The sequence below is a fragment of the Meleagris gallopavo genome, chromosome 1 (assembly GCF_905368555.1).
Source record: "Meleagris gallopavo chromosome 1, MGAL_WU_HG_1.1, whole genome shotgun sequence".
Classification (NCBI taxonomy): Eukaryota; Metazoa; Chordata; class Aves; order Galliformes; family Phasianidae; genus Meleagris; species Meleagris gallopavo.
The window spans coordinates 186,734,720-186,748,777 of NC_139404.1; the positions used below are offsets into that span (position 1 = coordinate 186,734,720).

Genomic DNA, 14,058 nt, shown 5'->3' on the forward strand with positions numbered 1-14,058 from the left:
CCAACTTAAAACTATTTCCCATTTGATAAAATCATTTTCCATTCAATAGCTTGAGCCTTGTGTCAAGGCTTTAAAAGCAGTAGCATGTGATTCTGCTCTGGCAGATTACATTGACCTCCAGTGGCAGTGTTTCTTCTTAACTACCTTTGAAGAGCTGACTAAAATATCTCATAAAAGATCCAGATTCCCTATTTAATATGCGAATGAGATAAGCATCTCAGAGCACTTCTGAATCTATCATCTCTCTCCAGTGACAGCATTTGGGACCTACAGCATTCAACTTCAGCGAAACCAACCTCGGTGTCCATGATTCAGAGAAGACAACAGAATCACAGAATCACAGAATCACAGAACTGTAGGGGTTGGAAGGGACCTCTAGAGATCATCGAGACCAACCCCCCCGCCAAAGCAGGTTCCCTACACCAGGTCGCACAGGTAGGCGTCCAGGCGAGACTTGAATATCTCCAGAGAAGGAGACTCCACAACCTCCCTGGGCAGCCTATTCCAGTGCTCCGTCACCCTCACCGTGAAGAAGTTCTTACGCACATTCGTGCGAAACTTCCTATGCTGCAGCTTATGTCCGTTTCCCCTCGTCCTGTCTCCACATACCACTGAAAAGAGACTGGCCTCACCACTATGGCCGCCACACCTCAGATATTTATAAACCTGGATCAGGTCCCCTCTCAGTCTTCTTTTCTCAAGGCTAAACAGACCCAGTTCACTTAGCCTTTCTTCATAGGGGAGATGCTCCAGGCCCTTCACCATCTTTGTGGCCCTCCGCTGGACTCTTTCCAAGAGATCCCTGTCTTTTTTGTACTGGGGAGCCCAGAACTGGACACAGTATTCCAGATGAGGCCTTACCAGGGCAGAGTAGAGGGGGAGGATCACCTCCCTCGACCTGCTGGACACGCTCTTCTTAATGCACCCCAGAATGCCATTGGCCTTTTTGGCCACGAGGGCACACTGCTGGCTCATGGCCAACCTGTCGTCCACCAGGACTCCCAGGTCCCTCTCTGCAGAGCTCCTCTCCAGCAGCTCATCCCCCAGCCTGTATTGGTGCATGCAATTATTCCTCCCTAGGTGTAAGACCCTACACTTGCTTGTGTTGAACCTCATCTGGTTTCTTACAACAACACTCCATCATTCAGAGAACAGACCCAATTGAACGTAACAAATCCTTAGCCAACATCTTTGCAAAGTGATTTACGCTATCAAAGAGGATTTAGAGTTAATGGGATTTCAATTGGAGTGTAAATTCTCTGGGCTGTACTTTCAGCAATTTTGGATTTGGAGAGCAAACTCCAAGTGACTGTGCCTTCTGCCTCTGTAAGAGGACATGACATGTGCTGTCACTCAGGCTGAGAAATCACTGGCATCACAATTTTGTACCACAGTTTTGGAACGACGATCTTCAGAAGTGCACATGCTCTGCAGGAAGGAAGCCCCTGAGAGCAAACAGTGCTCTTTCTGCTTCACTGGGATTGAACCCACGCTGCAGTGCAACGGGACCACAAGAAATGTGTTGCATTTTGCATGACGCGAGCTCTAGGAATGCTAGATCACCTCAAAGCTAAGCCACAGCTCTGGCAGTGATAGCTTGTCTCCTTACTCACCTACCTGCGCTGTCCTCCTCACCACACACACCATTATTTCTCTCTCCCTCTCCTCTCACACACTGCCGCCAAACGCATTACAAAACCCATCATGCAGCGCCAAGAGCTCACATGACAGTTCATAAAATTCTTTGGAGTTCTTCCAAAGGAAAAGCCCTGCATAAACAGGAGTTATTATTGTCATCTACAGACTAAGCCCAGTTCAGAATTTGCTAGTGCTCTGTGTGGAGCCTGAACATGCCTGAAGTATTGATCAATGTGAAGCAGAGGCTGAGTTGTAAGCTTCGTTAACATTGCCCATAACACTTTTCATCAGCAGCATACAACAAATCACTGAAAAATATACAAGGCAACCCTCTGAGGTTATCTCTATCTTACAGATGGAGGCAACCAGGAGACAGAAGTGGGAGTACCTTGCCTTTAATCATGAAGCAGTTAGATGCAGAGCTCAATTGTTTCACCTGCAAAGCCCTCTTAGAGAAAACTGCAAATTATACACAGATCGCTTTGCAGTGAAAGTAAAGATTCATTCATAGATCACTAATTTCGTTTTGGAGGAAGTTTTTCACACAGAGGGTGGTGATGCACTGGAACAGGTTGTCCAAGGAGGCTGTGGATGCCCCATCCCTGGAGGCATTCAAGGCCAGGCCGGATATGGCTCTGGGCAGCCTGGTCTGGTGGTTGGCAACCCTGCACATAGCAGGGGGTTGAAACTGGATGATCTTTGTGGTCCTTTTCAACCCAGGCCAATCTATGATTACCCCACACACCCAGGTACAGCACTGCTTACTTTTACTACCATAGCACCAACGAGCTGCAGCTAATTCAGATTCTCACAGTACAAAGTAGGGACTGACAGAAAAAAGTCTTCTCCCAAAGATATGGCGTTGTTAGGTCTGGAGAAGAGGAGGCTCAGGGAGACCTTACTGCATTCTACAATGCCATGAAAGAAGATTACAGTGAGGTGGGGGTCGGCCCCCCTGCCAGGTAACACTGATAGGATGAGAGGGAATGGCCTTGAGTCACACCTGTCAGTTCAGGAGCAACCCTCCAACTATCAGATACAATCATAAGTACATGCACTTACTATGCACCACCCAACACTGAATAGGAGATATTTTTACAGCATTCCAGCATCTCCAAGAACTGATGTCATCAAGCAAAATAAGGAGTACTGTGAAAGATGCGCTAAGGCAATGGAAATCTCTTTTCATGCAGTTCCACACATTTTTCAGCAAGGAGTTTGACATTGAAGCGGGATGTCCTGGGTACTAATGGCCCTTCTGCAGACTGATGCAGCAAGCTCACTGCCGTGCTGACTGACAGCTGAAGTAAACAAACATTAATTCACGCCAGGTTTTTCCTCCCTGCGGCGACAGCTTTAGTAAAACGGCACAATTTAATGAGACACTTTATTTAATATTTATTCCACAATCAGCCTCCTTTACTCGAACACGATTAGCCGCAGCCCACAGTGAATGCATTCCTTGGTTATTTAGTTGTGCACATCAACGCTCAATTTATTCCTGAATTTCTTCACTTTAACAAGAGCAAGTGCTGGGTGCTGCACCTGGGATGGGGCAGCCCTGGCTGTAAGCACAGACTGGGGGCCGAGAGGCTTGGTGATCCTCATGGGTCCTCTCCAATTTGGGATATCCTATGATTCTATAAATTTCTCAATAGAAGAGACTTTTTAAAATTAAATACCAGGTAAGCACCTGCATGGCTGCAAAGTGAATTGGTCTGGAGGGGCTGTTCCAAGAAAGCTAACTTAGCAAAAATATCCAAAAAATAGGAAAAAAAAAAAAAAAGAAGAAGATTGTCTTTAAAAAGTAGTTTCCTAATCCAGCTGCACAACAAGTTAGAGACAACGCTGATATAAATGGGACGGCCACTGACAATAGACTGAAGGCTTACGGTGTGTAAGACCAAGTTATTGGTGGTGGAAGCACAGCAGTGCAGCAACTCCATGAGGAGCTTTAAGAATTCCCCATACTGGCAAGACAGGGTTGATCTCCACCACAGGACTGACTACTGGCATAGCCAAAAGCAAATGCAATGCAAAATGGCTTTTCTAGGGGACTGAGACAGCAAAACTGCTTAAAATATACTTGATACATGCATAAATAATATACTTAAATACAACAATATACGTATAATATACAGTAATATAAATACATATATAAACAAAAGAAATAAAGATTTCCTAATTAAGAAAGCTCTAATAACAAAATTAGCTTCCAAGATCTGCAAGCACAATGGGAATACTGAGAATTATCTAAGGATCACAGACTTTCCAGTTTTGCTGGGGGGTAGATGAGAATGGAAAGTAGGGTTAGATCCTGCACCAAGTATACACCATATTCATAGGGGAGACAGTCAGCACTTGGTAGCACCCAAGAGCACAATCACAGAATCACAGAATCACAGAATCACAGAATCACAGAATCACAGAACTGTAGGGGTTGGAAGGGACCTCTAGAGATCATCGAGACCAACCCCCCCGCCAAAGCAGGTTCCCTACACCAGGTCGCACAGGTAGGCGTCCAGGCGAGACTTGAATATCTCCAGAGAAGGAGACTCCACAACCTCCCTGGGCAGCCTGTTCCAGTGCTCCATCACCCTCACCGTGAAGAAGTTCTTACGCACATTCGTGCGAAACTTCCTATGCTGCAGCTTATGTCCGTTTCCCCTCGTCCTGTCTCCATGTACCACTGAAAAGAGACTGGCCTCACCGCTATGGCCGCCACACCTCAGATATTTATAAACCTGGATCAGGTCCCCTCTCAGTCGTCTTTTCTCAAGGCTAAACAGACCCAGTTCACTTAGCCTTTCTTCATAGGGGAGATGCTCCAGGCCCTTCACCATCTTTGTGGCCCTCCGCTGGACTCTTTCCAAGAGATCCCTGTCTTTTTTGTACTGGGGAGCCCAGAACTGGACACAGTACTCCAGATGAGGCCTTACCAGGGCAGAGTAGAGGGGGAGGATCACCTCCCTCGACCTGCTGGACACACTCTTCTTAATGCACCCCAGAATGCCATTGGCCTTTTTGGCCACGAGGGCACACTGCTGGCTCATGGCCAACCTGTCGTCCACCAGGACGCCCAGGTCCCTCTCTGCAGAGCTCCTCTCCAGCAGCTCATCCCCCAGCCTGTATTGGTGCATGCAATTATTCCTCCCTAGGTGTAAGACCCTACACTTGCTTTTGTTGAACCTCATCCGGTTTCTTACTGCCCAGCTCTCCAGCCTGTCCAGGTCTCGCTGAATGGCAGCACAGCCTTCAGGCGTGTCAGCCAATCCTCCCAACTTCGTATCATCAGCAAACTTGCTGAGGGTGGCCACTATCCCCTCATCAAGGTCATTGATGAAGATGTTGAACAAGACCGGACCCAGCACAGACCCCTGGGGGACACCACTGGTTACAGGTCTCCAGCCAGACTCTGCACCACCAACGACGACCCTCTGCGCTCTGCCAGTCAGCCAGTTCTCAACCCACCTCACTGTCCACTCGTCTATCCCACACTTCCTCAGCTTTGTTATAAGGATGTCGTGGGAGACAGTATCAAATGCCTTTCTAAAATCAAGGTAGACTACATCTACCGCTCTTCCCCCATCCACCCAGCATGTGACAGCATCATAGAAGGTCACCAAGTTGGTCAAGCACCCCCTTGGTGAACCCATGCTGACTACTCCTGATAACCTCCTTTTCTCCCAGTTGTCTGGAGATGGTATCCAGCACAAGCTGTTCCATCACCTTTCCAGGGACAGAGGTGAGGCTGACAGGCCTATAGTTACCGGATCTTCCTTCTTGCCCTTTTTGAAGAGCGGAGTGACACTGGCTATCCTCCAGTCTTCAGGGACCTCCCCTGTTATCCAAGACCTCTCAAAAATGATGGAGAGCAGTTCGGCAATGACCTCCACCAGCTCCCTCAGCACACGTGGATGCACCCCATCAGGTCCCCTGGACTTGTGGACCTTAGTACTGCCTAGGCGCTCACGCACGTCCTCTTTCCTGACTAAAGGGAAGTCTCCCATTCCCCAGATCCTCTCACTAACCTCCAGGGTGTGGGAAATCTGAGGGAGAGCCTTTTCACTGAAGACGGAAATAAAGAAGGCATTCAGTATCTCTGCCTTCTCAGCATCCCCCGTTACCAGAACCTCCCCCTCATTTAGTAAGGGGCCCACATTCTCTCTAGTTTTCCTTTTGCTGTTAACATACTTGAAGAAGCCTTTTTTATTATCCTTTTTTATTATCACTTTAGTCAGATTCAATTCCAGACGGGCTTTAGCCTTCCTCGTCGCATCCCTGCAGGCCCTGACTACATTCCTATATTCTTCCCAAGTGGTCAGACCCTTTTTCTACATTTCATGGACCTTCTTCTTTCCTTTGAGCTTGCGCATGAGCTCCTTGCTCATCCACACAGGTCTCCTGCCACCTTTTCCCGATTTCTTGCTCACAGGGACGCACCGATCCTGAGCTTGGAAGAAGAGCTGTTTAAATGCTGACCAGCTCTCAGAGGCCCCCTTACCTTCTAACACCCGAGCCCACGGGATAGCTCCAAGTAGGTCCCGGAAGAGATCAAAGTTGGCTCTCCTAAAGTCCAGGGTAGCAATCCTACTTATTGCTTTGCTTCTTCCACTCAGGATCTTGAACTCCACCATCTCATGATCACTACAACCCAAACTGCCCCCAACCTTTACTTCCTTAACAAGTCTATCTGTGTTGGTGAGAATAAGGTCCAGTTGGTGAGAATAAGGTCCAGTTGGTGAGAATAAGGTCCAGATCAAGAAGAAACCTCATTCCTACAGACACCACAAAGCAGCTTCCAACCAAACCACACAGTCATGCTTCTCTCTTATAAATAAGTCAATCACAAGCTCACTAGCCTGAAAAGCTCATAGTCTGCAGTTCTTATTTTGCTGCTGAAATTAAAGAGTTAACAGAAACCTGACATTATATGGAGGATTTTTGATGTGCACGCACACACAGATCCATCTATTTGAGCAAAATGCTACTACCATATTTTTGAAATGTGAATACTGCTGGCTGGAAGAAAATGGGCACGGTTCCCTTTTTAGAAGGAACAAATTGTTCTGAACAAGGACAAATGCAATAGAGAAACCAGGCACCAACTTCACTTCTGATGTTTCAGGCTTCTGGTTTATGCAACTCAGCTAGAACCTCTGCAGGTCTTTTTTCATACCCAGCACTGTTTGAGAACTGCCCCATAACCACATAATGGTCCCCAGAGTAAATATTTACAGCTGGATGTCTGTATTATCAGATGCACATGTGAGAAGTTAGAGGGCAATGCAGAACTCCACTGGCTACAGAACGGGGAGACTGTGGAGGCAGGTACTGCCTGGAGGAGCTGGGGATGGTATGGTATCTGCTCACCAGAGCAGGTTTTGGTTAGAGAACATGGAATTTGCTGCTAAGTGTTAAAATTGCCCCTCTGTAGTGGAATCCCTTTTCTGTATTCATGTCACGGAACCAGTGGGATTACAGAGAGGAGGTGCAGAGCTCAAAGCCATTACCGCACAGGTTGAACTTCCAGCCTACAAACTTGCAGCTGCCCACCTTTATCATGGGCTACCCAGTCCACGAATCCAAGCAGACTTCCCCAGGGTTGTCAGGAGCCCAGAGCCCATCCCTTGCCCTTGTGAAAGCTACACATCACCTCCATCTTTGTTAGGGTTTTAACTGAATTCTTTACTGTAGGTTTATCAGAGTGAATACCTTTTCCCCCAGGACAAAACACACCACAGACTGCAGGGGAGATGCAAGAATGAAAAGGCTGTTATTTCTCTTCACCTCTTTCTCAAAAATGAACCAATATTCTCATGGTAACTTCAGAATAATGAAGAGAGGCTGCCTGAGTATCACATCCAAACATTTTATTCACCTCAGAATGGAGTAATCCCATTTCTCCAGAAGACCTCATGGGAATACCAAATAAATTGTGAAAGCTTTTCTGACTGCAGATATTTTTACTTTCCAGATATTTTAATTAATAACTATAGAGCATGAACTAAACAGGACTACTTTCAGAAGCTCTTCCTCTCTGTTGATCAGGTTCAGACACATTATAATATATCCCAAACCTCCAGTATTAGGAAAATAAGGCAGCAAAGAGCTCTGTTTGCAGCACGGAGACCTCCTACTGGATTTTTTGAGGTCATTAACAGGAAATCAGGCTGTCCAAGAAATAAGTTGTATATGTATAAGTTTGCCTTAGTATGTTTTTTTAAGAAAATCAGTTATTTGAAATAAATATTCCCAGTGCTGCACCCACAACAGTCACGAATATACCATGTATCAGGCCCTGGAAGCACAGAAGATGGTCCTACAGAGAACCTCTTACTAATTAGAAATGAAGCTGGCTGCCTTTAGAAACTTCTTAGATAAAAAGCTTTGACTGATCTATTTTCCATTACTCTGAGCTCAGGCAATGAAATTTAAATCACAGAGAAGTGCTAATGATTATTTTTCAAGTCAGCTTTTTATTACTGAAAGCACACTTCACAATACAGCAAAACCAAAATCTGGGCAGCTGGAAACATGACTTCTTCTCCAAGCCCGGGAATCCCTTTCACTTGGTATTTGATCACCTGGAAATCTGAATGTCGACACTCACCTCCAAAACGAAGGCATTGATCTAAGTCCTGAACATGGATCTCAGCTTTTTCCACAGTTCTCATCACTTTTGTACCTATGGATGAATGGGTATTTGGAGCAGAAGGCCAAGGTGCTGCACTTGGGCTGGGGCAATGCCAGGTGTTCATACAGACTGGGCGAAGAACCCCTTTAGAGCAGCCCTGCAGAGAAGGACTTGGGGGTCCTGGTGGACAAGAAGCTGGACATGAGCAGCAGTGTGTTGCACTTGTAGCCTGGAAAGCCAACTGTGTTCTGGGCTGCATTAAAAAAGGGGTGGCCAGCAGGGAGAGGGAGGTGATTGTCCCCCTCTGCTCGGCTCTTGTGAGGCCCCATCTGCAGTACTGCAACCAGGCCTGGGGCCTCCACTACAGGAAGGATGTGGAGCTCTTGGAGCGGGTCCAGAGGAGGGCACTGAGATGATCAGAGGGCTGGAGCACCTCCCCTATGAGGAAAGGGTGAGGGAACTGGGATTGTTTAGCTTGGAGAAGAGAAGGCTCTGGGGAGACTTCATTGTGGCCTTCCAGTACTGGAAGGGAATGACTGTTTATGAGAGTGGATACTGATAGGACAAGGGGGAAAGGTTTTAAACTAAGTTAGGGGAAGTTTAGGTTAGATATTAGGAGGAAGTTTTTCACACAGAGGGTGGTGATGCACTGGAACAGGTTGCCCAAGGAGGCTGTGGATGCCCCATCCCTGGAGGCATTCAAGGCCAGGCTGGATGTGGCTCTGGGCAGCCTGGTCTGGTGGCTGGCAACCCTGCACATAGCAGGAGGTTGAAACTGGATGATCAACCCAGGCCATTCTGTGGTTCTATGCTAGAAAGACCGGAGGGCTTGTCAAGTCCCTGTGTCTTCATATTCACCCAACACAGGGCAGAATGTGTCTTCCTCAGAACGTCATTCTTTTAGTCCAACATCTTTAGCAGCCCCTTCCCTATCGATGCACACACAATCAAACAGCACAATTTAGTTCCCTGTGACTTCCTGGCAGATGAGGAGCAGCCCACTGCAGCCATGGATTAGGCTGCTGGGGCCCTGCATCATGTTCCATCCTGCATCCAGCACTTCTAGCAGGACCAGGTCACCCAGGCATCACTTGAATTCTGCACCGTTGGCACCTGTAACATCCTTTTATTTCCTCATTTAAACTCATTCTGCAGGATACAGCCTTTTCATAGAAACATAGAATGAACTGGGATGGAAGGGACTTCAAGGATCATGAAGTACCAAACTCCCACGCCACACGCAGGGCCACCAACCTCCACATTTAATACTAGACCAGGCTACCCAGGGCCACATCCAACCTAGCCTTGAAAACCTCCAGGGACAGGGCATCTACAACTTCTCTGGGCAGCCTGTTGCAGCCTGTTCCAGCACTCTCATAGTAAAGAACTTCCCCATGATATCCAACCTAAATCTTCCCTCCTTCAACTTAAAACCATTTCCCCTTGTCCTGCTGTTATCTACCCTTTCAAAGAGTTGAAGCCACATGCAAGTTCATCTGCTTTTAATGCCAGCACAACTTTTCTGTCCTGCCTGATCTCAAAATCTAAAAGAAAACACTATACAGATACTTAAGTGCTACAGTTAACACTTACTCCAGCAGCACCTTAAAAAAAAAAAAAAAGAATAAAATAAAATAAAAATAAACAGGATAACCTCTGATCTTGAATAGGACATGAGCAGATTTTAGTGACACACTACATACATTAAGCAATGTAAAATCTTACTAAAAGTTTTCTTCCTCCGTTTGTAAAAGCGCTCCCTAGTTATCCCAGGAAAGTCATAGCTAGGTTAGTTTAAAGAGGTGGCTTAAATTTTGCCTGAAGTACATTAGGGAAGAGCACACCTCTGTGCACAGAGAGAAGTGGAAGAGCAGTAACTCCAAGTGAGGTGACAAACAGCAATTAGCTCTCAGGCTGTCTGCAGCCTCAATATCCCTCCAGAGCCCAACACAACAAGCCCTCTAATCATTTTTATCTACGTAAGATGAAATCAAATAACACCACAACACAAATCTCACTAATACCTTGCCTTTGTCCTACATTCAAATCCAATGCTCAGTAGCACAGATTAGTTATAAAACTATTGTAACAGTGACATACTTTCAGGTGGTGCAGATTCTGTTTAAGTGCTGACAAGGGACATGTTCAAGTCCTGCTCTGCTCTAATTAATTCAACATATTAGCACCTGAGAAATATTTGACCCAACTCTCTCCATATAAATTCATGACCATAAGCCACCAGGACTGCATGACAAACATGACAGAACAGCTGTTTCACACTGTAAGAGAGCCATTAAAAACAAAATGAGGAGTTAGTCAGCTACTGACAGAATCGATGGGAGGGAAGGAAGCTAAGTGACTTGCTGCAGAATGAAATCACAGGAGCTGAAGAGTAAATCAAAACACTGCCTTAGGTCACGTAACACTCAGCACCAGCCCAGCTTGGATTGCAGAATAGATCTCTGCCCAAACCTCTGTCTACACACACGGATAGCCTTAGCACTGGAAATCCACCTTCTAATAAAAAAGGTCATTTTATTGTCTACTGAACCCCCAGTTCTCAAGCTCTGCAAGCATTTATGCAAGCCTCCTGATTTCAACAGCCTCAGCACTGCTGGACATGCCCTCCCCACACGCTCCTGCCACGCTGGTCACACTACTGCAATGAATCTTTAGCTGTCCTATTGCCTGGGAGCTGATGCAAAATGCAGGAATTAGCTCCTGCCACATTTCTCAGTCCATGCTGAGGGCAAGGCTTGCACTCATACTGTTGGTCCTGCTCTAGAACAAAAAAGAAAAAAATGTTTTAAGAATTAGCAAATTTATTCAATCCCCAGCTGTTATGATTTCTTGTTTGGACCAAATGATCTCCAGAGGTCCCTTCCAACCTCTACAATTCTTTGATTCTACATTCTGTGGGACTAGGGAGAAGGGGAGCATAACAGAGGAAAGCTCCATAACCCTCACCTGCCCTGCCCATGCCCAGTGGCGAAGCTCAGCCTCTGGCACAGAGCCCTACTCCACCACCTCCTCCTCCAGAAACTCATTTCCTCCCCAGACCTGAATTCCTGAATAGGAAATCCATAGAATTGTTTGAGCTGGAAGGGACTTTTAAAGGCCATTGGGTCCAACTGCCCTGCAATGAACAGAGACACCTACATCTCGATCTGATGCTGAGAGCCCCCTCCAGCCTGACCCTGAGTGTTTCCAGGGATGGGATATCCACCACCTCTCTGGGCAACCTGTGCCAATGCCTTGTCACCCTTACTGTAAAAAACTTTTCCTTATATCCAATCTAAACTCCTCTTCTTTCAGTTTGAAACCATTTGACTCTGATTACTCAAAAGGAAGGAAATCCTCAGCCCAGCTTTGTGTTTGCCCCACAGTCACTGAGCTCCGGAGTGATTTGCAGCTTTTGGTCCATTTTTGTGTCTGCTGCCGCAAAGCAAAATTTCATCTTACAGCATTGATTTCTGCACTACTTATCATAGAATGATAGAATGGCCTGGGTTGAGAAGGCCCACAGTGCTCACCTAGTTTCAACCTCCCTGCTAAGTGCAGGGTTGCCAGCCACCAGAGCAGGCTGCCCAGAGCCACATCCAGCCTGGCCTTGAATGCCTCCAGGGATGGGGCATCCACAACCTCCTTGGGCAACCTGTTCCAGTGCATCACCACCCTCTGTGTGAAGAACTTCCTCCTAATATCTAACCTAAACCTCCTCTGTCTCAGTTTAAATTCTTTTTTAATTATGTCTTGAGTAGCTTGGATGCCAGCACACAAGTCAATAATAACAAAGCATCGATCCCAACACATCTACATAAAGATAGAAGTGCAAATAAAGATGACAGCAGCATCCAATATCAGCATCATCACGGAAGTGGCAATTGTTTTAAACCACAAACCCATGGAGTTGTGTTCCTTCCTGCAAGTTCCATATCACCATTTCCCAGAGCAGTTCCCAGGATACGCTCTCAAGTGATCTCTTCATTCCCAGTGCCATCCTTCACACCTAATGAAATCACTGCTGTAAGACTTCTCCTTTGCAGGCAGGAAGGGAAACCCTGTGTTAGGTTCCCAGTTTCCCTCCCTTCTAAAATAAAGAGGAAAACAGCATTCCAGGAAATAAATATGGTTTAAAAAAAAAAAAAAAAAAAAAGACACAACAAAGGCAACTCCCCCATATGTGGCTGTTCACCTCGGAGTTTGTACTGCAGAGGACGGACGGACGGAAGGAAGGAAGGAAGGAAGAAGAGGACCCTGCCACGCCACAGCAGCAGGGCTGGAGAAGGGGAAAAGCCCCATGGGGTGCCATGCTGGGGAAGTTTCTTTGCATCTTGCACTGACATAGCAATGTGCAAGAGAAAATCTCACAAGGAGCAAAGAGGATGCAGCAGAATGGAGCTCTGCCAGAGCACAAAGTTGTTGAGAAGTTTAAAATAGCTGCCCTCGTCGTGTTTGTCAATAGGGAAAAGGCTGTGTCCAACTGCATGGAAGTTGGAATAAGGAACCGGGTAGCTGGGAAACCTGAAGTCACTGCACACAGTCAGGATTGGACCCCAACCTCACGCAAAGGGCTCAGAGTGGGGGGGACCCTGCAGGACCACTCACCACCAATCCCAAAGCCTCATAAAAAAAATAAATACAAGGAAAAACCTTAGGAACATCCTTAAAAAAAAAAAAAAACTTAGAGAAGAAAAAATAAACGAATAAACAAACACCCCCCTTATGTGACTTTTTTGCGAGGTCGGTCCTTTTGTTTGTTTCTTTTCCACCCGATCTCAGTGCAGCACGAAAGGAGGGGCAATGGGAGCAAGCAGTCACATAACGGTAACACATAACAAACATAACATAGCGGTAATACATGACATAACGGCAATACATGACATAACATAGCGGTTCTGCCCGCCGGTGCGATGCGGGACGCGCGGGGCGCTGCTCCGTCCCCATCCCCGCCCCGCCGCTCTCCGGGACGCGCAGCGCTCCGTAGCCGAATTATTTCTGTCATTTGTTGCTGTGGCTTTTTTTTTTTTTCCCCTAAATTTGGCTTCATTCTCCTAAATTTGAATTTCTCCCTTCAATTTGGCTTTTCCCCTTCAGTCTGGATTTTTTTCCTTTTTTTTTTTTTTTTTTCTTCTTTCCTCAAACCCGCTCGGCAGCGCTTCCCCGCGTTGGGCAATGCACCGTGCGGACAAACGCATTGAAGAGCAGGAAGGAGGGGGGACAATTCAACAACCCCGAACGAAAAACCGTCCGAATCCCTGCACGTTCTGTATTTTTTCTTTTTTTTTTTTTTTTAAGAAAAAGGGAACAGCACTCACCTGGTTTGGGATTTTTCCTCCCTCTCCACGACCGTAAAACGAGGCGGGAGCCGAGCACAGCGGGGCCGGACGGCTGCGTCCACCCCCCCGGGGGTTGGCACCGGGCAGCCCCCGCCGCGCTGCCGCCCCCCCCGGGGCCGGGCACAGGGCAGCCCCGTTCACCCCCAGCAGGGCGCTGAATCCCGGCGTGCGGCTGCCTGCCGCTCCCGGGATGCGTTCGGTGCGAGGAAACCTTGGGATGGAAAGGGGGAGGAGGAGGAGGAGGAGGAGGAGGGCGTGGTGTGCCGGTACAGCACTCGGGCAGCCCCAGACGGCGCAGGGCACGGAGCGGTAGCGGAGCGCAGCGCAGCGCAGCCCCGCGCCCCCCCGCCGTGCCCGGCGCTGGCAGCGGCAGCGGGAGGCGGCACCGCGCGAGCACAATGAACGGGCGATGACATCACCCTCTCGCCTGCGGGGGTGGGGCGA

The 14,058-nt window shown here is 47.4% G+C and overlaps 1 protein-coding gene across 5 annotated transcripts in view; it reads right to left on the bottom strand.

Annotated features, from left to right (window-relative positions):
• The window catches only part of RAB30 (RAB30, member RAS oncogene family), a 50,200-nt gene extending 36,168 nt beyond the window's left edge, over positions 1-14,032 (bottom strand). For all 5 annotated transcript variants that reach the window (XR_014881146.1, XR_014881145.1, XR_014881143.1 and 2 more), the window contains exon 1: positions 13,594-14,032. The gene's annotated coding sequence lies outside the window, so the exon portion shown is untranslated. The remainder of the gene's footprint in view (positions 1-13,593) is intronic.
• Positions 14,033-14,058: the final 26 nt, after the last annotated feature.